At 26.6% G+C, this 26349-nt stretch overlaps 1 pseudogene; it reads right to left on the bottom strand.

Annotated features, from left to right (window-relative positions):
* Positions 1-6735: 6735 nt before the first annotated feature.
* Positions 6736-25351, bottom strand: LOC130949495 (uridylate kinase PUMPKIN, chloroplastic-like; annotated as a pseudogene).
* Positions 25352-26349: the final 998 nt, after the last annotated feature.

Genomic DNA, 26349 nt, shown 5'->3' with positions numbered 1-26349 from the left:
CAAATTTAAAAACAAAAAAATTTATTCAAATATTAATGTTGTTGTTGTTATTGTTATTGTTGTTATTGAAAGATTAAGTTGCAATAGAAGATGTTATTATTTTTAATGACCCAATACGAATTGATGACCAAATTTTTAATTCAATCAACTAAGTCAAACTGGATTTACCAATTCGACTAACAAAATCAAACTGGATTTAATAATTATGCTAAAAACAACTTTTACTAATTTTTTATCTAAGAACTTAATTTCATTAAATAAAAAAATGAGGGTCATCTTGATTTTTTGAAAATGTAATTTTTTTTACTTTTTGATAAACAGAAAAAAGGTATTGCACATTAAGGTGGTAGCTTTAACTTATATTGTTTAAGATTTAAGAGTATAAGATTTGGGTTTAAGTTTAGGATTATAATTATTATTATTTTTATGGAAGTTGGTGGTTATATAGTTCATTTGTCGATAAGTTTTTGCAAGTTTTTCGTCGAGATGAATTATACATCGGTAATAAAAGAATAAGGGAGTGGATATATGTAAAAAGCACTCCGATGCTCAAGTCAATAAGTAAATAATAGGCTTTTCAATAAAAATAAACTTTTATTATATAGATATTTATTTATAAGTGAATAAGTGGATATCTGTTAACTAATTATGTAGATATTTATTTATGAAAATCTATTTTATTATATAAAAATTGGGTTTCTACGCTTAATGATAGAACTGACGTGTCATGCTTTTGAGAATGTTTCTCGATTTATTTCTTTTAATTCTGTAAAGCAAATCAATTATAACTAATTAATGATATCAATTAATTAATTTGATTAGACATTCAAATCTTACAATTAATTATATTAATTAATTAATTTAGTTAATTATATTAATTATTTGATTTGATTTGATTGGAATAAATATCAAATTATTTTAGTAAATAATAAATATGATAACAAAATAGATGAATCAATTTAATTAGTTTATTTTTTTCAATGTCATCTATTTATACGAAATCATAATGTGTTTTTTACTCATTCTTTCTATTTTCTCTTTTCTCTCTTTCTTTCTCTCTCTTGTGTCAAGAGACCCGTTAAATCCACATGAATGTAAATTACTAATTTATCCTTATATATATATATATATACATACATACAAGTCATTTGGTTTACAAGTCATACAAGTTGGGAGAAACTTAACAAAAAGCACGCTGGCCCATATACGATTTCCATGGCGTGCTTCGCATTCCTGCTTCTCCTCCTCCTCTTCCTTTCTTCTTCTCCTTCTTCTTTTTCTACTCTTCTTCTTCCTCCATGAAAACGAGTTTCTTGTCAAATTTGTTTGATCTCCTTCGTACGTTCTCTCTTTGCCTTTTCATTCGTTGTTTTATCTGCGTTTATCATTTGTATTCTTGCTTCATTTTTTTCGATTTTCATGGTTTCTGAAATCAAGCTTTGAAATTATTTTGAAGGTAATAGAACTTCAGAAATACACCCAAATGATTACAGAAATACACCCAACCGATTATAGAAATACACCCAAACGGTTACAGAAATACACCCAAACTGTTACAGGAATTCATCCAAACGATTACAGAAATACACCCAAAGAATTACAGAAATACACCCAAAGAATTTAAAAAATACACCCAAAATTCGTTGAAGTACACCTTATGCATAATTCAGAACTCTTCCTCTTTCTCCTCCTCATCTTCTGCTGCTTCTTCTTTTTCTTCATTTTCTTATTTCATATTTTCATAATTCTTTTTGGGAGGAGAAAATCAAACAAAGAAAAAAATACATAATGTTGCAAAATCAAAAGAAGAACGAGGAGAAACACGACGATGAAGATGAAACACTTCAAAAACGAAGAAAAAGAAAAGAAAGAAGAAGAAGAGGCACAGAAAAAGAAGAAGAAGGAGAAGAAAAAGAGGAGGCATGGAGAAAAAAAAAAAGAAGAAGAAATAAATGACTTGTATGACATAGCTTGTATGGGAAACCGCTTGTATGTGGAGAATTCCTCTTCTTAGATTTGGTAATCCTAATTCTTGTCTCCAATTTAAACTTTTTTTTTCTTTCTAGACTCATCCTTAGCCTTGATTTTATATCTACTCTTTCTATAACTCATTTTCTCTGTCTCTTAAGTTCGTCATTATGTCGCTCAGTCTTACTCTAAAATATTATATTATGTTATTATGTTGGAAGATATTTTTATATTTTTTTAAATGTTATTTTTTATAATGAATATATTATGAGTTGTGTTGAATTATATTGAATTGATTATTTTATTATTATTTTATTATTATTATATTATATTTTTTTGTTATTTTTTAAAAATTTTCAAAGAATATCCATAAATAATCGTGGGTATCTGCATTCACTAAGGGGATAATTAAATAGGGGACTTGCGACGAAGATGGAGAACGAACGGGGGATATTCTTTTTTAAGCGGGAGCGAAGGACGGAAAAAGAGGTCCGCCGCCATGCCCACACGAGTATCTATTATTATATCTAACTAACAACGAAAATTCAATTTGAGCCGATTTGAGATAGGACACGTGAGCTTTATCTACATTGAGTTTTAAGACAATGAACCTAATTCGGATTTAGGATCCTAATAATAGACCTAGGTTGATCTTACTCACTTTACTTAATATTTTGAGTCATTACTGTAATAAATACTATATTATTAAATATGATTATATTTAGTATATATAAAAGTTAGGTATACTTGCAATAGATTTTATAATCAAATTAAAAAAATAAGATCACTATTTTCATATACTAAAAAGTTTATAAAAAAAAATTTAGACAATAAATCATTCCTCAATAAATTATACATTAGCTCTGTTAAAAAAATTAAATAATATATTAGATATTATTATTTGTATACTAATATATATATATATATATATATATATATATATATTATGATTATTAAGTTATAATTAATTTCTAACTCAATTTTTGGTAATTAAAATTAAAATTATTGAAATTATTAAATGCTGAATATTTTGCAGCTAACTAATTTTGTTTTTGTTATTAAAATTTTAAAAAAATAAGTTGTTAATCAATTCTAAATTCAAATTTAAATTTAAATTCGTGTAAGAAAATATTTTGAATTTTTTCACTAACTAGAATTAATTTTAAAATAAAAAATTATTTTGTATATTATATTGTAAAATAGTGTAGTTATTCATTTTTTTAATGGCAATTATTATCAAATAAAATGATATAAAAATGGAGAAAAAATATATTCTAATCTAGGAATAATAATTCATTTTTCAACAGATTAAATTATATATTGAATAACAAAAGTTATTATAGTTTCTTTTTAAAAAAATAATATACTCAACTACGGTATTTTGTGTTTTGGTAATATTGCCAAAAAATATTAATCAATCTAATAGCTTTTGTAATGACATAAGTTTATAAGTTTAGAAACTTGAAAATCATGTAATAAAATATAAAATTTTAACCGGTAATAACGTTGATCATATTGTTTGACTTTCTGAATGAATATGATACCAATAAATAAAACTGTCACAGTTAAATTTTAACAATGGCAAATCTCCATAAGTATTACTATCATCAATTAGAATTGTTCTACTTTCAAGACAAATACTATTTTCTTTCACTGTATTTTCTAACTCGGCAGGTTGAGAACTAATCATCCACGGATTGAAGCTCTTTTTATTAAGGGTCTGCCGCTAGCCAATGAGTTGTTACATACACAAGCCGGGATTCAAAACTCTAATACTTAATTAGGTAGACAAGTGAGATGATCACTCAATCGATCCAAATCAGTTAAGACAAATACTAATTATGTTTAATATTAAAAATAATTAAACTTTGATTTTAATTATAATTTTGTAAAATATTTATAATAATACTTATTATATATTTTTTGTTTAATCTCTTTTAATAAAAAATTTATATATTTTTATTAATTATCCCGTATAGTGTACGAGAATATACACTAGTGTATTTAAAAAAACGTGTAATCTTTGTTAAAAATATTTTTTTGATAAACCTCCATTAGAAATTTATATTACTATAAAATTATTATTAGGCAAAACGAAAAAATCTTAAACAAAACTCTTAAAAGTTTCGAATAAAAAATAAATAAGGTTATCAAATTTTTATATATGATCACTAAGCTCAAATGTGCTTTTAGCCAAGTCAGCCTTTTTACAGCTATGGTCACAAATTGATTGCTACAAGAGAGAGTAAAGACACGTGTCTATAGATAAAAATTTCAGAGAGAATCTTTGTACCTTACATCTTTACAGTAGTGTGACTCTTTTTTTATAATATTTTTTATTGTATATAATTCATAAGATATATTCTTTTAGTTATTTTTAATACTTAAATTCAAGACCTTTCAGTTAAGTTATAAATAATTTATTATCTTAATTAATTTTATTTTATTATTTTATATATATTTAATAAAAAAATATTAAATGATCAGTAAAATTTATTATTTTGGCCAATAATTAACCATGAATATTTAAGAATGAGCTAAAAATATATTATTAGATTATCAAATTAAAAGAATTAAATTAATACTGAATGCTATCAACAAATAATAAATTTTGTTGGTCTTAATTTTTTTTATTTAATGAATAAAAGAGTAAGTCACCTATTGTTATTTATACACTAGTTACAGTAATTTTTTTTATTCTTGTAATTTATTTTATTAAGGGAAAAAAAAGGCCTTTCAACTTGGAGAATTCTAGCCCAAATGCTAAGCAATTTATGGTGTTTTCAGCTTTAGGTAGTTGCCAAATTTATGTTTATTTTAGACATTAAATAAAAAGAAAATGCCAGGAGGACAATAACTTAGTTGAACAATATGAACAAGGCACCCTAAAAACTAGTCCAATTAGATTACTAACATAGGTATACTTGTAAACACCCCCTTCCCTAAATACTAATTTTAATTATCTTAATTACTAGCATCGTAATCATCCCATTCACATTTCCTTTCTTTGACCCAACAAAAAAAACCTTTTCCTTTCTCTACTTTGACTCAATATTAAATATTATTATTATTATTATTATTATTATTATTGTTATTATACATTTTAAATATTTTTCTAAACGAAATAGAATGCAATGTTAAACCTTTAAACAACATGCTAAATAGATTTAAACTATATAGCTACCCTACACTCATACTTTAAACTTTAGAGTAATACGTTAAATCAATTTCTAAAAATAATTTTAGTTGAATATTTTAGTTCTTAAAAAAAATTAATTATCAAATTTGCTTTTCTATTTTTTTCTATTAGACAAATCCATTAATAGATTTTAAAAAAATTAAATATTTGAATTAAAGTTTATAGTAATATATGGAATACGTTCTTTTCTTTTTTAATGTAGATACAATCACACTATAAACGAATCACTATAAACTTTAATTCAAATGTAATGATTGAATAATAATTATTGTTCGTTATTTTAATCTACTACAATTTAGCTTTTTATGTATTTACATAAGGTACATAATAATTAATTGATACGAATAACCAAACATCCACTTGAAAATGAAAATAACTATTTGCATACCTATGAAATTAAACATCCAGCATAATTTAATTGTATCTACTTGAATCTAATACTAACAACCAAACATCCACTTAACAATGAAAATAACCATATGTATACATAGTAAAATGAACATCCAGCATAATTGAATTGTATCTACTTAAATCTAATACTAACAACTAAACATCTACTTAACAATAAAAATAACCAGGGCAGGAAGAATCTGGTTGTGATTTTCGTTGCTTCATGTAGAGGAGCAGAAGCGATGTGCAGGCGCAGAAGGGACGGTGCGAGGGGGCGAGTCAGGGACGGTGCAAGGGAGCAAGCGCGGCAGCGACGATGCTCGAACTGGCTTCGTGTGGGCTACGGGGACTGCACAATTTGCGGGTTGTGGGTAAAATAAATTCGTGACTTGGGGGGCTGGTCGGACTTTGGCGCAAAGGAAGGCAGCATCGACTGCGGGTGGGCGGCGATGGCTGGCTTCTAGGACGGAGAAGGTCCACCGAGAGTGAGAGATGAAATATGGTAGAGGCTGCAATGGTGGAGGCCTTGGGCTGCAGGGGCTGCACAGTGCGTGATCATGGAGACTTGGGGCGGGCTGCATGGTGTGCTGGTTGTGGGGTGTGGTGAAAAAAATTTTCTCTGCTTAGGGGGCTGACCGGACGTCGGAATAGGGGGAGACAGCATCGGTCGTGATTGGGTGGGAAATGTTGGCTTTGTTAAGGAAGGACCACCAAGATAGAGAGGAGATATGGTTTCAGAGGATAAGAAACGAGTATCTGTTCCTTATCCAAAAAGACGATTTTTCAAATTTTAAAAAATAGTTATTATTCTAATTAAATTAATTACATCATTAATTAAATTTATGAGTAATTTACATTTGTAACCCCATTGTTCATATTGTTCACTAGAATTATTGTTCACCTATACTTTTTCTAAATAAAAATGAATACAAGAATTTTGAGCGACAAAATATGATTTCTAAAACCTGGGGGTGGCAAAGTGAAATTCAGACAAGCCATGTAGTATTAAACCAAGCTGTAACATACCTAGTCATATTTACAGATTTATAACCAGCAGCCATAATAGTACATCAAAATATCTGTTGCAAAGTGATTAACCTCGCAATTTTGCCATCCTCAGCTGGACACTTGTGTAGGAAAAACACAAAAGAATCACTTGCTAACTGGACCTCATATTTTCACGTTCTCAAAATGGTAGAATTCCATGTTGCCCCAATCAGAGTGCCAACCTTCTCACCTTTGATGGCTTTCTCAATGTTACCTGATTTGTTTAGATTGAATACAACAACTGCACCATAAGAAGGGGATTGAGAGGATAAGCAAACAAATAATGTAATGTCAATATATAATGAATTCGATTTAAAAGCATAGAAAGAGTACTTCATGCTTGCATGCAGGGACTTACCAGGAATATTGTTTTCCTGGCATAGCGTTATGGCAGTCATGTCCATGATCGAGAGATCTTGCGAAGTAACCTCTTGATAAGTAAGTGTGTCAAGAAGGCGTGCTTGTGGGTTACGCCTTGGGTCATCATCATACACCCCATCGACATTTGTTGCTTTGAGTACAACCTCTGTATTATCTACATAAATGACAAAATAAAAGTAAGTAAACAGTGATAAAGTTCACTTTACATGCAAAAGCAACATCAAATTTAGAATGTAGACTATAGATTAGTGGGATGAATATTATTTTTTATCTTGAACAAGAAAATCTCACCTCCTTTGTTATGACATACTGAAACTATATGAATAAATCCATCAACAAATATAGACCTTCCCATCGTAAGCAGATTGTAAACCACAACGATAATAAATTAACTTACTTTCTGCACATCTGAGTGCAGCAGTAGTGTCTGTGGTAAAAAATGGATTTCCAGTTCCAGTAGCAAAAATGACAACCCTTCCTTTTTCCAAATGCCTTACAGCCCTTCTACGTATATATGGTTCTGCAACCTCAGACATATGAAATGCTGTCTGCACTCGAGTAGGAATGCCAATACTTTTCATTGTTGCTTGAAGAAATATAGCATTTATGACAGTTGCTAACACCCTAAAGGAAAATTTAGGCACAATTTGGTAACTATCTCATAGATATTATCCATTTTGAGAAACATATTGTAGAGATCCATAAGAACATAACATATCAAAATTTCAAGTGAACAAGTATCACATTAGAACAACGAAACTGAACCCATAGGATAAATTTATAACAATAGAGTCTTGATGGAACACCAACAGCTTAATTAAGAGAGAGTAAGGTAACTACCCAATATAATCAACAGATGACCGGTCCAGGCCACTGCATCCAGCCTAAGATGATCCACGGAAGATATTACCCCACCAACTACTATTTCAAGCTGAAATATCAGCCTAATCAATAATCATCTAAAACTTAACATTGTAACAAGTGAAAAGCTTAAACAGTATCTACTTTCATTCTTTCAAGTAATACCCTTTAACTTTCAATGATATTATGAACTCTAACAAAATTGCCATTGAGACTAAAATACTGGAATCCAGATATTTGTGATTCAGAATTTTTTGTATTTTGGACTTCTATTGATTGTGAATTGTTTTGGTTTTGGTAAAACTGGTTGAATGGATAACCTAATAGTTCATTATTATGGATTCGGGAATTACCATGTGTTATTATGGTGTAATGAGTGATGGAAACAGGTTACTATATATTCATACTTTGGATAGGATCCCATCAACGACATACTGTCTCAAAATACATAGCTTAGCTAAAATTTCGACTCTAATAGAATTGATTAGAACTCTTAGTCCGTTCTCTTCTAATGTGGGACGTTATCTCACACTTGAAGATTTAACATGTGGTATCCCTCCTCAAGATTAACAACATGGTAATGCAACATAAAAAAAACCTACAACAATAAAGATAACAAGATTATAGCATGCAAAGAACAAATCAATAAACTAAAGTCACCTCAATTCCAAGATGAGTCACAGCTGCTACCTCCCTTGCAATAGCCATAGTTATCTACAAAGAAAAATTAAGAAACAATGTTGAGGACAAGAAGGAACATATAAATGTTAGATTTTTATCCATCCATTCATGATGCTTTAAAATAAAGCATAAAGATGTGATTTTGGGTTGGAGACCTTGGGGTCAATATTCTAGGAGTGATCTCCGGCAAGAGCTTCTTCACTGACTTTGAGCAATACCCTTTGCCACTTGATGGGTTGGTTGCTGGATTCATTCATTGACAATGCAAACAGAGACATGGATGGAATTTCAGCCTTCCTAACAACAACAACAATAATTTTTTTTCACAGTTATGTTAGCTCAATTGTAGAAACATTTCTGCAAACACCTTGCTGCGACCATATTGAAGATTAAAAATTCAAAAAGAGGTGCAATGGGAATAGCCTGAAATTGAAGGATTCAGGGGAAGAGTCCACTTCGAAATAAGAAGAGTGAATGGTGTAGGACAATGATTTAAAAAGAAGCTTGAAATGGAATAAGAAGAAGCCTTGGAACAAGAAAAGAAGGATGCAGAGAAGGAAGAAGAAGAAGAGAAAGAAAGGACATGGGTGGAGATAGCCATTAAAATTGATAATAGGAGTGGAAGATAAGAGAATTGTGTGCAGCAAAACCCTTTTTTGGGGAGACCTGAGGTTTTTTGCTCCGCTTGTAGCTAACGATAAGTTTGACTTTTGTAAGGTTCTGAAAACCAAATCGGTCATGAACCGTTTTAGTTATTGATTTATTGGTTTAATTAGTTCAACTGAAATAACCATTTTATAATAAATAATAAGTGTAATTATCCATGCCATGCACGTGATAAGATTGAAATTATAATTTTAAATTATTTTTTTAAAATTATTTTGAATTATAATAATTTGATTAATAAAAAAATAATATGTTTTGCATTGTTTAATTTTTTTAATCTAGTGTTAATTGGATTAACTCTAAAATAGTTATTAATCAATTTTAATAATTTACTTTCTTCAATAAATCAGACATATATACTGAACGTGGTCATAAATAATATAGTAATAGTCAAATCCACTAACAAATATATTGGCTATTATCACATTATAAAACAAATTAAATATAAAGGCTATTAGCACTTATAAATCTATAAAATTGCACCTGTCTTTGATTCGTGCAAAGGTTTACTTATCAAATAAACTTAAAATATGAACAAAAAATATTTATAAAATGGACCTAACATCACTTGAAAGGATTATGAAAAATAATCAACTTACCTTATCATCCATGAGAATCATTTCTATGTAAGTCGTCTTGTTCTTGTCAAATTTGGATGCGACTTTCCATAACCTTATAATTCTTGCATTTATTTTTCAAACTTTTTCATTACATAATCTACCATAGTTCGTAATACTGTTGATAAAATCGTAGTTAGTAGCCTTTAGGTATGAAAAATAATAAACAGAAAAAGATCTATGTCTGAGGTACGAATTTTCTAGATGATAAATAATTATAACAATTTACTATTAATTCTTATATATATATTTATAATCTTTTCAATTGAGATACTTATTACAATTAGGTGAAATTTATGCCATTATATTTTATTAACCTTTATGATTAATTCAATAGAGATACTTACTCCATGTATATGTTATCGACATTAATTATATGTCAATATTTTTAGGAAAGAGCTAAAAGATGAGATATATAAATATATATAATATTATTGCTATATAGGAAGCGTACATAAATTACTACATGTTTTATTATATTACACAACTTAAAATTATAGTATCATATTATTATTAATTCTATATACTTACTATAATTATATCAAATTTAATTATGACTCTAAATAAATAAAATAGATAACATTCATTTTTTTCACATTTAATTTTTACTATAAATATAAAAAGTAAAATAATTAATGAAAAATATGACCAGAAAATAAAACATATTAATTAAAATTCAATTTGTTATTTAATTAATCTTTGTGTCCATACGATATAACTTTACGAAAATGTTATGAGTCACAATCTTTTTCATTCTACAAAAAAATACTATATGTAACCTTTAGTAGTACAAAAATAATTATAAGAATTAATTATTGATATTGATATTCACAATTGATTATTGATACTCTATTTTTTTAAAATATATTTTACCTTTTTAAAATATAATGCATGTACTGTGTAGACCTTATTATTATTATTATTATTATCAAATTAAATGGGTCAATATTAATGTGTGCATTAACTATCTCATAATAAAATTAATTATTACACTTGAATGAGAATTACAACTATATATATCAATTGATATAATTAGAATGATTAAAAATATCGATGATTGATAAATAGTTTAATAACGCATTAAATATTGATTTGATATAATTATAATGAAGATATTTTCTTAAATTAATATAATCATGCATTATTTATGAGCTAATTATAATATAATTAGAATAAATTTATTTGAGAAAAAAAAGTTCATGTGTACTTTCCAAAAATTATAATAATTTTTTTTATTTATATCTACGTATATATTAATTTTGTTAAATATATATATCTATATTACGATAGTTTTTTTTTAAGATATATACATATACATAAATAATTATATACATATACATAAATAAAAAAATATATGAATTATATTTTGTTAAATTCTATATTACCCGTTATTAAAAACATTTAAATCACATATATTAATTATTTTTTTGTTGTAATTAATTCGTTTGATATATATGATTATTTTTTATTCAACAATCGTGGAATAATTTTTATTTTTATATCCATATATATTCCTCAATTTCTGCTCCCTTCATATGTATATTAACAGTTTTTTTTCTAATAGTGATATTTTAATTTTTTGTTTTCCTTTTTCTTACGTATCTTTCTTTTATTTTAAATAGTGATGTTTCAATATTCTTTTTTTAAATATATTTTTCTTAATAATTACATTACTAATCTAAAATATAAAATGAGAAAAAAAAGGTGATACATATATCCAATAAAAAAAATAAACTTAAAAATTAGAAAAAAAAATTATATTAAGAAATATAAAAATAATATATTAAAAAAGAATAGTCGTAATATATAAATTGAGTCAACAATTTAAATTTCTCTAAAACTAATTTAATCATACTAATATTAGAAATAAATTACTTAAATAATATTTAATCTATTCTACTCCTTAGACACATATAAATTAGAGTCATTCTCGTAACGACAACCAACTGAAACAACATCGTAAGTTCAAACATTTAGAATTCGTGCAAATTCAGACCATTCCCTTCTTTGAAAATCTTCTGTATCTCTGATAGAGTTGAATCGCAATTCTTTTTATGGAAAAAGAGTTACGGATGTGGTTTTGATGTGTTGGAGACCAAAATTCGGAAGTCACTATTTATATTTGAGATGACCATTATATAAGTCGTTTAATGTAAAATAGCTTAATTTGTGATTATAATTAATATATGTATTGGCCATGAATAGATTAGGAATATAATTATTTCGTAACAAAATAATCATTCAATTTGAACTACAATTAATTGATTGATAGAAATTATAACTAATTTATTATAATAAATTGAATTTAATGAGTTAAAAGAAATAAATCGAAAAACACCATAAAAAACATGCCTACATAGTTTTATCATTACGTGCAGAAATTTAATTTTTATATAATAGAATAGATATTTACATATTATTATATTAAACACACACTAAAAAAATACGCTAAACAAAATAAAAGTATCAATGGTAAAATATAACCTAAAAAATCACTTAAATTAAAAAAGAACCTGTGATAAATTATAATAAATCTATATATGAAGTAAAAGTAAAATAAATAATTAAAAAAATAAAAATAGCAATTAAAAAAAAGTAAAAGAAGATATAAAAGATAATGTGTGGAGTAGATAAAAAATGTATTGTAATAGAAGATTAATATAATTAATTAATACAATGGATGAAAGAGAAAAATCAAAATACAATCTTATTAAAAAAATTTCAAAAAAAATATTTTAAAGAAGAACCTCTTAATCAACTTTTATAAAAATATTATAAAAATTTTAAATTATCTTTAAATAAAATAATAATACCCTTAAGAATTATTAATCAAAGTAAATAAAAAATAATTAATATAAAACAAAATCATAAAAAATATTAACAAAATTAAGATAAAAAACAAAAATAAAAAATTATAAATATTTTACCTGAAGTACAGAATAGAGAGGAAGAAAAGGGATATATAAAATAATAAGATAATAAATTGAATTAATTGAGTTCATTTATTTCATTGCTTTATATGTTTTCTATTAAATAATTTAATATTTATCTCGATCAAATTAAATAATAAATTAGTTATAATTAATTTGGTTTAATGAATAAAAAAATTAAAATAATTTGATACTTACTCTAATTAAATTAAATATTTGAAGTTATGATTAATGTAATGTAATGAATCAAATAAAATATTAAATGATGAAATATTTATCCTAATCAAATCAAATTACATAATTGATTAGTTATAATTAATACAATTAAATAAATCAAACACATTAAATTAAAAAATAATTTAGTTAATTTTTGTCTTAATAAGGACACATTTTAAAAATATTTATTTTTTAATAATTTTTATAAAATATTTTTTATAATATTTTTAACCTATGGTCTAAAGATACAATTATAATAACCTATTAAAAAGTACTTAATAAGTTCATACAAATAATTAGTGTAATTGATTTAGTTCAATAAATTAAAAGAAATAAATATGAAAGGAAGAGATAAAGAAAAAGTGAAATTATAAAAACATGTAGCCATTAAAAAGTAATAAAAAAGTTCCTTTTATTTTTTATTTAATAATTATTAATTTATTATAATTAATTTCACAACATTTATTATACGTTATTTATCTTACAAATTAATACAATCAATTAATTAATATCAATTATCGATATTTAGTTTTAATTGATATAACTCATTTCGCTATATTTTCTAAATAAATAATTAAAGATGTACGTCTCAATTTTTTGTTATAAAGTAGAATAAAATAAATTACATAAATTAAGTAGATATAAATCTAAAAATTATAAAATGTTATTAACAACTCAAATAAATTAGAACCATAAAACTAAATTTAATGTCTATTTTAAAAATAATTACTAACCTTTATTCTTTTAATTATTAATAATTTAAATAAAGTAATACCTTATAACTTATTTTATTATCTATTTTAAGTAATTGCTAATATTCTATTTTTCTAATTATTTGCTTGTCTTATTTTATCATTTATGCTTTCAATTAATTATATGAATAAACAAATAAACTAAATTAACTCCGATTATACTTGGATTATTCAACAATTCAACATAATCTTTTTAATTTGGGATTAACTACTAATGATAGAAAATAAAAAATTTAGAGTAATTCAATATTATGAATATTAATTATTATTGTGAAATAACCTAAAATCATAATGCAATTTATTTTTAAAAAATAATAAAGTATTATTGTTAATTATGAAATAACCTAAAATCATAATGTATTTTATTTTTAAAGAAATAATCATCCATTAATATCTATAAATAGAAACTATCGTCAAAATATTTTGATTAAAAATATGAGGGGTTAATTACTATTCATTATTAATAATATATCGATTATATCAAAAAGTAAAAATATAATTTTCTGCATTTATACCATTAGAAAAATTATCATCATGAGTAAAATTTTATCCAAAAAAATTTCATATATAGTGAATTTAAAAAATAAGTATCGTTAAGTAATTATACTTTTTTTTTAATAAATAGTAAAAAATTAAATATCATAAACTATATTCTTTCAAAAGTAACCCTTTTAAGTTGTTATGTTTGGCATGGTTTATTTGTCTATAATTTAAATGGACATTATTTTTAACTATAATAATTATTTATCCTTAATAATTATTTTTAGAATTTAATAATTTATCATGCTTTACAATAATTATCTATAAAAAAACATATATATCCTGAAAAAATTATTAAATAAATTTATTCTTTTTGCTCTATTTTCACATTAAAAATTTTTTATTCTGTCTTTTTTAATTGTTATTATATTATTAGAATTGTTAAATAATATTAAAAAAATCTTTAAAATAGAAATAGCGATAGCACCTTGAATAATTAATTCAATAGAATTAAATTTAAACAAATAAGATGATTCAATCAACTATACAAATAATAGCATATTGATAAATATTAATAATAAAAATAGTCTCACTAATTTAAATAATCAATACAATAATTATATGAAAAAATAACTAATTACATAATTATATACTTTTCAAGATCCTATATAGTTGAATCTAATAGACAAATAAAAAAATATATATGATAATATCTTAATATTTTAGCATATTATAAATCATATTATAAATTTATATATTATATTATAATTTTAAGTCAACTCCTTAAACACATTATAGCATAAACCATCTAAAAAGATACACCAAATTAATGAATATCACATGGATCACAATATACACTCTAAATTATCACGATATTTCAAATAAAAAGAGCATCAATACAGAGAAATCAATGAATATAACTAAAATAAAGAGTAACAAAGAGATACACAAAAAAAATAAATAAAAAATGGAATGTATAAAGATAAAAAACAAAAATTAAATAAATTATAAAAATTGTACCTTAAACACGAAAGAGAGAAAGAAAGGAAGAGAGGGAGGGACGGAGGGAGAGAGAGAGAGAGAAAAGAGAGCAAATGAGTAAAAAATATTTGATCTTGTGTAAATAGATGATATTGAAAAAAATAAACTAATTAAATTAATTCATATATTTCATTATCATATTTATTATATATTAAATAATTTAATATTTACTCCAATCAAATCAAATAATTAACATAATTAACTAAATTAATTAATTGATATAATTAATTATAATTAATCAATTCATATAAATTATAATAAATTGTGAGATTTGAATGTCTAATCAAATTAATTAATTATAATTTATTTTCTTTAACGAATTAAATGAAATAAATAAGAAAATACCTCAAGAGCACGTTACATCAGTTTCATCATTAAGTATAAAATCTGATTTTTATATAATAGAATAAATAAATAATAAAGATATTTTCTTAAATTAGTATAATTATACATTATTCATTAAATATTAATTTTAATATTGTAATATAATTATAATAAATATATTTTTATAAAACATATTTACTTAGAGAAATATAAATTGATTATTAATAACCGGTGCCATTATCATATAATTATCATATTATTATTATTATTATTATTATTATTATTATTAAAATGATTAAAAATATTTTCGATTGATAATTGATAAGTAGTTTAATAATGCATTGAATATTGATTTTATATAACTATAATAAAGATATTTTTTTAAATTAGTATAATTATACATTATTACTTAAATGTTAATTATAGTGTAATTATAATAAAGATATTTTTATAAAATAAACTTAGAAGAGAAAATAGTGCATTCATTTTGGTGGAAAAATGGATTCATGAGAAATCGATACCTCACTTCTATTAGTTGGAAGAAAACCCAATTTTAGCATATTAAGTAGATAAATAAAATGTAAATAAATATGCTAAAATATAATTATAATTTAATATAAATTTTTAATTGTCATCCAAATTTAAAGTACCATATCAACCAAAATCTTATAATCTTATCAAAATATAAGCTCAAATCAAATAACAAAAAAAATATCCAAACAAATATTCATTGAATTAACTAAACCACCAACAAATATTTTAGCATGGGATCCACCAATATAGAATCCGAAGGTATGCAGTTTAATTCAATTCCACGAGCTACATGAGACGGTGGTATTATACGTTTTTTAATTAAACTAAAATGGATCTTTTATAGTTTTATTTTTATTCTATAAATCATAGCAGCAATTTGGAGTAAAAAATATAACTGAGGACTTGTTTTCCTCTATCAATCGACCACGCACTCAAGTCAATATCATAGAGTAAGTTAGGTCGCCTTTTTTTACTTGTTTGCATTATTGGTTATATTGTTAATGAGTAAAATTGATGAGGCATAAGTTTGTGTTGTGACTTGTCATACAAAATAAAAATATGCAAGTTGCCGGTAGCTTTTTTTTTGGTTAAATAAGAGGGCTTTAAAGGCCTAACTGACTAATTGGAAAACAATTAAACAACACAAAATCTATATTCTCTTCCCATGGGACATTGGCAGCCCAGAGCAATCACGGACTAGCTCCATGGTGACTAATTATTCCTAATGCTGTTTTGGTTTTTTAATAGTCAACAGAATGGCGTTTACTATGATATAGCAAAGATATCCCAAGCAAGTGACAAAGTAACAACATTCTAACCAACTTGGATTGGTCGAGTGGTTAGCTCACTTGTCCGCTTAAGCAAATGTCGGGAGTTCGAACCTCGCCTTGTGCACGTAGCAACTCATTGGCCAGCGGCAGACCCTTAAATGAACCTCAGATCCGCGATGGATTAGTTCTTAACCTATCGAGTTGGAGATACCGTTTGAATAAAAAAAAAAAAGTAACAACATTCCTTCCCCTACACCCAAATTAGTATGTGAAAAATTTACTTAAAATGTGAGATTATATCTTTTTTCAGCACACTAATCAATAATTAATTAAAATTACCTACAAAGAAGAATCATGATTTGAGAGAGTAGTAGTAGTAATAGTAGTGCGCTCAAGTATCATTTAGAATGGGCAAGCAGACATTTCCACACACCAATGGCAATGGCTGTCTACCCTACTTCAAATTAAAGTAAGATTAAAAAAAATAAGATTAAAAAAATTATGTTGTTATTATGTATAATAAAATCAAGATAATAATTTACTAATATTATTTACTTATTACTTATTTATAAATATTATATAATTTATTTAGTTTTTAATTTTATTTAATTTGAAGTAAATTTAAAAATTTATATTTAAAACACTCTTTATCTTCATATATAATTTTAATAGAAAAAATTATTTCTTCAATCTTATATTAATAAACATCTTTAATTATCTTTAATTTTATTATTCTTTTAAAATTATTAATTTTCATTTTGATTATATCATCTTACTATATCATACACTATCCTTCTTTCTTATCATTTTTTATATATGTATGTATAATTATTATTGCATCACCGTCATTATTATGTTACCTTATTTTATTTTTCTTCTTTGATTTCTTCTTCTATTCACCTTGACCGCAATTAATTGCCACTATATCATTATCACAACTCTCATTTTTGTTTTTCACTTTGATCCATAACTATCCATTGTGTTAACTTTTGAGTTATTGAAGATTCACTAAAAGAATTTTTTTTCTTATTTTATTTAAATATCTAGATGTATAACTATTATATAGTTACTTATTTTTCACACTTGCTTGTTAAGTCATATTTTATCATTTGAAGAAGACATTTAAAATATCAAACATTCAAAATTTGTCAATAATTATAAAAAATAATACAAAATATATTATATCTTTATAAAGGAGTAATATTATATAGACACTGCTAGTTTAGCTTCTCTTAACATATACAATTGACTTATAAAAAAATTGACATTATTGAGTAACTCTCCTACTCTCAATATTATTTGTAATAATTCTTAATTTTTCTCTAGATTTAATATCTTAACTTCTATTTCTCCAAATAATAAAATTTTTAAGATTTTCTTAAAATTTTGTTTAATTTTCAAACAGAATATCAACTACTATATTGTTAGTTTATTTTCTAATATTTTTAGAAAATTAATTTTTAAATTTTAAATTATAAATTTGAGATAAAAAATTAAAAAGTAATAAATAATAAATTATTGATAAAAAATAAAAATAAACATTTTATAACTTATATAATTTTTTTAATGCATAGAATAATTATATTTGAATTAATTTACGTATAATACTAAAATTATTACATTTTTATTATGTGTAACAATTAAGATAAAAATTTACAAATATTTCTAAATTTTTTTATTTTCTCAATCTTATTTAATTTGAAGCAGATATAAAAATTTATATTTAAAACACTTTTTTCACATAATTTTAATGGCAAAAAAACTTTCATCTTTTTTAATTTTATATTCAAGATCTTAAATTATATTTAGTTTTATTATTTTTCTGAATTTTTTATTTTTATTTTTATTATTCTTTTTTTTCTATCCACCGTATACATATCTATCATTATCCACAACCACTATTATATTGAATTGTTCTCTCTTCCTTCCTCCTTTTTTATTCTTCTTCTACCTTATCTTCTTTGATAGCAATTAATTGTCACTATGGGAATAACCTGAAATTGAAGGATTCAAGAGAAGAATCCACTTCGGAATAAGAAGAGCAACTGGTATAGGAGAATGACTTAGAAAGAAGCTTAGAAATAGAATAAGAAGAAGGCTTGGAACAAGGACAGAGGGACACAGAGAAGGAAGAAGAAGAAGAGAAAGAAAGAAAGGGGCGAAGATAGCCATCAGAATTGATAATCGAAGTAGAAGAAAATAGAATTGTGTGCAGAAAAATCCTTTTTGGGGAAACCTAAGATTTTTCTCTCGTTTGCTACTAACGATAAGTTTAATTTTTTGCAAGGTTCTAAAAACTAAACCGATCATGAATCGTTTTAGTTATTGATTTATTGGTCTAATTGGTTTAACTGTTATTTAACCGAAATAATTAATTTATAATAAATAATAAATAATAAATAAAATATAAATAAACATGTTAAAACATAATTATATTCTAATATAAACATTCAATTGTCATCTAAATTTAAAGCACTATATCAATCAAAGTCTTGTAATCTTATCAAAATACAAACTCAAGTCAAATAACAAAAGAAAATATCTAAACAAATATTCATTGAATTAACTAAACCACCAATAAATATTCAATCATCTACTTGTCAAGGTTTTTAACACAGTTTTAACAAGATTGCCAGCATAAAACTTAACAAAGATTAATAAAGATGAACAAGCTTTTCCAACTAGCTATACTGGACTATTTTTTCTCTCCTTTATGAGATCCAAACCCAATTTTTTGGGTGTCCCTTTGCACTCATTATGTCACAACCCTAATAAAATTATTGGAGTATTGAGAGTGAGAGAAAGAGCAACCATCAAAATGAGAGAGAAGAGGAAAAACAAAATTTTTACTTTTGTGCAAAATAGCAGATTTAAAACGGAAATTTCTCATTCATTCACCGTTAGATCGGCCTGAAAGTTGAACTGAAGCTTTGGCTCATCTTGTTCTTCATGAACGGTGAAGATTTTGATTATATGTCTTCAGAGGGAGAAGTCGGCTTCAGACAGAAGCTCTATTATTGGGTATTTTTCATCTTCTTGTTACTCATTTGTAAGCTTTGGTATTTTGATGTGTTGGCTGATTGTATGTACAATTTGTGCCTTATTTGAGATTTTCTTATACCTCATATTTGATTACAGTGGAGCCATTTTCTTAGTCTTGGTGACTCGTAATTTTTCACCTCTCACATTAAGGAGATTTTCACATTAAAATATTGGTATGTTCTTGTTGTTGCTTTACTTAATATATTTTCTTACTTATAGTTGTTGCCATATGATTTTGTGAGTGCTCCTATATTGTTCATGTATTAGGTTAATGTATTGGATATTTGCAGTGATGGATCCAGAAAATTTTGATAGTGGGGGCGAAATATATATAACATTATAATAATTTTTATAATAAAATATTACGTTTACATAAAAAATTAGCTATCAAATAATCTACTATAAATTTGTGTATAAATACATATATTATTTAATTTATTTTTAATATGTATTTTATATTTCAAAATTTATATTTTAAGATTTATTCTGTACAAGTGATTATTTTATATATACATAGCATAATTATTGTTATAATTATATTTTGTTATTATAAAATATGATTATGTTTCAAAATATCTAATTACAAATTAAAATATTAAAATAGTAATTTAAATAATAACATATAATTTAAAATTTAATTTTTTATATTTCATATTTTGAAACCTTGACAATATAATTAAAATGTCTTTTTTTGTATATATCGTTAAACAGTTATTTAAAACTCAACTTTTGTAAAACCTTAAATTTTTAAAAATTAAATAATAAATTATTTGTAATTTATTATTTTATTTAAAGAAAATTATTATTATTATTACTATTATTACTATTATTATTATCATTATCATTATTATTATTATTTTTACTATATTATCATATTTATATATTTATTTCCTTTTGGCGAGGCCTTAAGGGAATTAAGATAAAGAAAGCCAAAACGTGGCTTGCATGCTTAATTATGTACACATATATAATTCATATTAATGTTTCTTTTATACATATATCATCATGACACATGTTTCTTTATTTATTCTAACTTTGACACCTATAATGCCTAAACACCACAAATCACCACTCATCATTAATATTTTTATTTTGTTCTTCATGCATCACCGAACTTGCATTTGGAGAGAAAGAAAAGAAAGAACCGAGAGAGAAAAGAGAGAAACCGTGAACTTCCTTGAGCTTCCGAGCTCGATTTCTTGTAATACGTAACCCCAATCAAAAATCTAATCTGGTAAAAATGTTCGTATCTTCCTCCTCTATACGTTGGTATTACTTTGATCCGGTAGAAGTTGACGGTGACATAGCTCCTCTTTCCCTTGAGTTCGGCTAACTAGAGTTCTAGGAAGTACAGACAATTTCTGATGCTTTCTCCTTCAGCAGTTCGGTCAGAAAGCTTCTCCGAAATCTTCGATGATTTGATTTCATACAAAGGTAGGGGATTTTGTTTTGAAATTAACTGTTTTTAAACTATGAATGCCATGGAAGTCTAGTGGGTATTTATAAATAATTTATGATTGTTTGAAATGACTGAATGATGAGTTTGAGTTGTGTTTGTGACTGAATTTGATGAATATGTATTTGATTTCTCGATTGAAAAGAGGTTGAAAATGATTCAGTTGGGACCCGAAAAAGGGTGGCTAACCCCGAGTTTTAGGAGAAGTGCTGCCAAAATTTTATAAAAATCTGAGGTTTTATTTGAAAAGTTATTTTAAAAGATTTGGTTTTGGAAAATTAAATTATTTGAGATTTATTTAGTTGAGAAAAGGTGTATTCTATTTTTTTAAACTAGATTTATTAAGAAAAACATAATGTTTTAAATCCAATTTTGTAAGGAGAGATTTTGTTCTAAGTGTTGTTTTGAGTTTGTTTTTTTAAGAAAAGGAATCTCTGCCACAGGAGAGCAGAGAACAAAGATTAAAGGAATATATTAATTAATGAAGCGTCTGCCACAGGAGAGCAGATGTGACATTATTTGGGCCTTAGTGCCAAATGTAAAGTGGGGACGCCCACACACTGAGAACTGTTTTCCAGATGTACGCTTATTGATTTGGAAAGTCACACTGATGCGGCCTAGTCGTACGACTTATAAGCACACTGATGCATCTGGAAAGCCATATCTAGGACTTGTGCCCGGATAATGTCGGGAGCGGGTAGGCAACCGACACATGAGCTCATGGCCTGCGTTAGGAATAGACATGCATCATGTTGTTTGCACATTTGCATTTGATTGCGCTTGCTTGTTTTATTACTTTGTGATTGTATTGTTTGTCTTGTTGTGACTTGCTTGTACATTGAATTGAATCTCTTGCTTGCACTATTTGTTTGTGAGTGTATTAAAGTGATTACGAGTTGACATTTGAATGAGGATTAACTATGTGGCTGAGAGACAGAAAGTGTGACTAGTTTTATATTTAAAATTTGTTTTGAGTTTAGAAATTTTAAAAAAAGTAATTATTTATCTAAAGTAGAAATAAAAGTATTTCCAAAGGGTTAACAAAATAGTTTTACTAAGTAAGTTAATTATTTGCATTAAATTCATTACTTTTACGGCATTCCCATTCCCTACTGAGAACGTGGTTTGTTCTCACCCCAAAATCTTCCACCCTTTCAGTGACACAGGTTCGAAGATTCAGTTAGAAGATGCAGATGACTAGTAGATCCCTGTTATTTTTATAGAGTTCCCTCGCCCTTGTTGCTTTAAGTTTTATTTTATCCAGAGGGATAGGTATTGTATTTGAGTTTTATATTGAATTCATTTGTATAGCATTTATTATTATTAATAATTGTGTGATTTGAATTACTACAAATAATTTTCTGGTATTTTCTTATAAACTGAAACGTGATATCGACCTAAAGGCTCAATATTAAATAGTAAATAAGGAGAACAGGTTAGTAACTCCTTACTTTTGGTACGATCATGACGTGCTAAAGGTTAGGGTGTTACAACTTTCATACAATTAGTTCTTGATGATATTCATAGTTGAAAAAGTTCATTCAATTAGTGTAGTTATTTTGAAAAAAACTAAAGCTAATTTTAAAAGAAGAAACACAAATGGATAAATAATATTCTTTCGAGTCGATTTCTAAGAAAGAGCATCAATCTTATTTAAATTTGAAAATTGATCATTATAATGGACATCTAATATGAAGTTCTCAAATTGGCTATCAAGTGTCAAAAATTGAGTAAAAATTATTGTGGAGTCAAATTTAATAATTTAGTTAGGACAAAAAAATATTATTATTATATACTACTCAATAAAATTTCAAATTGTAATGGGGGCGCTTGCCCCCACACCCACATGAGTGGATCCGTCCCTGGATATTTGGGTTGTTTCTGCACATTTGAGTGTAGCAGCTAGGGGTGGCAAACGGGCCTAAATCCGTCGGGCCGGTCCGCATAACCCGCCAAAAAAGGCGGATTGAGCTGAAAAATTGGGACCGCCAAATAATAAAAGCCCGCCTAATTCGCACCGCTTAAACCGCGAGCTTTGGCGGGCTTTGGCGGGGTGGGGCGGGCTTCCCCGCCGGGCTTAGAATTTTTTTAGCAAGGGGTATTTTTACAATTGTTTTACCAAAACCCAACTTTTTCCAACCCAACTTACAAAAGAATGAAGATAAAAATTGAGTATTTTGGATTATATTTATTTTGTTTTAGAGACAATATTTATAATTATGTTTTGAATTATATTTATTTTGATTTGGGAATAATATTTATAATTATGTTTTGGAAGAAAACTTGGTTTATAATTAATAAATATATATAATTACAAAAACTTTAATGTTTGTGAATATAAAAATTATAAGTTGTTTATACTTTTAGAAATTATAATAATTAAAAGTAAAAAATAGGAGAGATTTTTTATGCCTTTATATATATCATTTAATAGTTAAAAGTAAAAAAAAAAAAGAAAAAAGAGTTTATTTGGCGGGCTTAGCCCGCCGACCCGCCAGCCCGCCGTTAGGCAGGGCGGGTTAGAATTCTGGGACCGTCTCACTAGACGGGGCAGGGCGGGCCAGCCCGCTAAGGGTGGGCTTCTGACGGGGCGGGGTGGACTTTCCCGCTTGCCACCCCTAGTAGCAGCAGTATCTATGGTAAAGAATGTATTTCCAGTTCTAGCAGAAAAACTGACAACACTTCCTTCTTTCAAATTTCTCAGAGACCTTTTAAGTATATATGGTTCTACAACTTCAGATATGCGAAATGCTGCCTGTACTTGAGTAGGAATGCCAATACTTTCTATTGTTGCTTGAAGAAATATAGCATTCATGACAGTTGCCAACATCCTAAAGAAAAATTTAGGCACAATTTAGTAATCAACTATCTCAAATATTATCCCTTTTGAGAAACATATTGTAGAGGTCCATAAGACCATAACATATCAGAATTTTAAGTAAACAAGTATCACATTGAAACTGCGAAATTGACCCCATGGAATAAATTTATAACAACAGAGTTTCAGCAGAACACCAAAGGCTTAATTAAGAGAGACTAAGGTAACTATCCAATATAATCAATAGATGACTGGTCCAGGTCACTGCATCCAGCCCAAGATGATTCACGGAAGATGTTATCTCCACCAACTACTATTACAACCTGAAATATTAGCTTAATCAATAATCATCTAAAACCTAACTTTGTAACAAGTAAAAAATTTAAACAGTTTCTACTTTCATTCTTTCAAGTAATACCCCTTAACTTGCAATGATATTATAAAATCTAACAAAATTACCACTGACATAAAATATTGAAATCCAGATCTTTGTCGTGCTAAAATATTCTATATTTTGGGGCTTCTATTAATTGTGGATTGTTTTGGTCTTGGTAAAACTAGTTGAATGGATAACCTAATAATTCATTATTATGGATATTGGAATTACTATGTGTTATTATGGTGTAATGGGTGATGAAACTAGGTTATTATAAATTCATACTTTGGATAGGATCTCCATCAACAATATAATATCTCAAAATACACAGCTTAACCAAAATTTCGACTCTAATAGAATTAATTAGAAATTTTAGTCCATTCTCTTCTGACGTGGGATGTTACTCAGACTTGAAGATTTAGCATGTGGTATCCCTCCTCAAGATTAACAACATGGCAATGCAATATAAAAAACTATAACAATAAAGATAACAAGATTATAGCATACAAAGAATGAATCAATAAACTATAGTCACCTTAATGCCAATACGAGTCAGCTGCTATTTCCCTTGCAATAGCCATAGCTTTCTACAAAGAAAAATTAAGAAACAATGTTAGGACAAGAAGGAGCATATAAATGTAGATTTTTATCCATCTATTCATGATGATTTTGAATAGAGATGTGATTTTGGGTTGAAGACCTTGGGGTCAATATTTCGGAAGTGATCTCTGGCAAGAGCTTTTCCAATGACTTTGAGCAGTACCCTTTGCCACTTGATGGGTTTGTTGTTGGATTCATTCATTAACAGTGCAAATAGAGATATGGATGGAATTTGAGGCTTCCTGACAACAACAATAATAATATTTTTTTCACACTTATATTAGTGCAGTTGTAGAAGAATTTCTATAAACACCTTGCTGATGACCATATTGATGATTAAAATTTCAAAAAGGGGTGCAATGGGATAGGGGCGAAGAGTTGCCCCCCTAATTTTAATTTTTACATGTAAATTATATGTAAATTTCAATTTAGTCCCTATTAAAATTTTATTTTAGTGTTATTTTATTGTGTAAATATTTTTGGCTCCCTCTAATATTTTATCTAGCTCCGCCCCTGCAACGGGGATAACCTAAAATTGAAGGATTTAGGAAAGGAGCCCACTTCGGAATAAGTGTGAAAATGGGATTATTTGGTGTAATTATAGGTGGGTGAATTTTGCAGGGAAAAAGTCAACACGCAAGGTGCGTGTTGTAATACGCAGGGTGCGTGTTGGACACGTATCATCATCATGGCAACACGCAGGGTGCATGTTGGACACCTTTCTTATACATCTACAATACTGTAATACACTTCAAATCTCAATATTCAATCAAAATACCTGGTGCACGAATTTGTGATTCGCACAACTAACCAGCAAGTGCACTGGGTCGTCCAAGTAATACCTTACGTGAGTAAGGGTCGATCCCACGGAGATTATTGGCTTGAAGCAATCAATGTTTATTTTATTAATCTTAGTCAGGAGGCCAATGGGATTTAAAAAGTGAAATTACCAGATTTGATTATAAAAATAAAAGAGAATAACTGTGTTACTTGTTGTGCAGTAATGAGAAACATGTTGGAGTTTTGGAGATGCTTTGTCCTTTGAATTTCTACTTTTCCTTGAAATCCTCTTCCCACACGCAAGGTTCCTTCCATGGCAAGCTCTGTGTAGGGTGTCACCGTTGTCAGTGGCTACTTCCCATCCTCTCAGTGAAAACGTTCCTATGCTCTGTCACAGCACGGCTAATCATCTGTCGGTTC

This window comes from Arachis stenosperma, chromosome 9 (assembly GCF_014773155.1).
Source record: "Arachis stenosperma cultivar V10309 chromosome 9, arast.V10309.gnm1.PFL2, whole genome shotgun sequence".
NCBI lineage: Eukaryota > Viridiplantae > Streptophyta > Magnoliopsida > Fabales > Fabaceae > Arachis > Arachis stenosperma.
The sequence above is the reverse complement of the archived record's forward strand: the minus strand, read 5'-3'. Positions and strand labels throughout refer to the sequence as shown.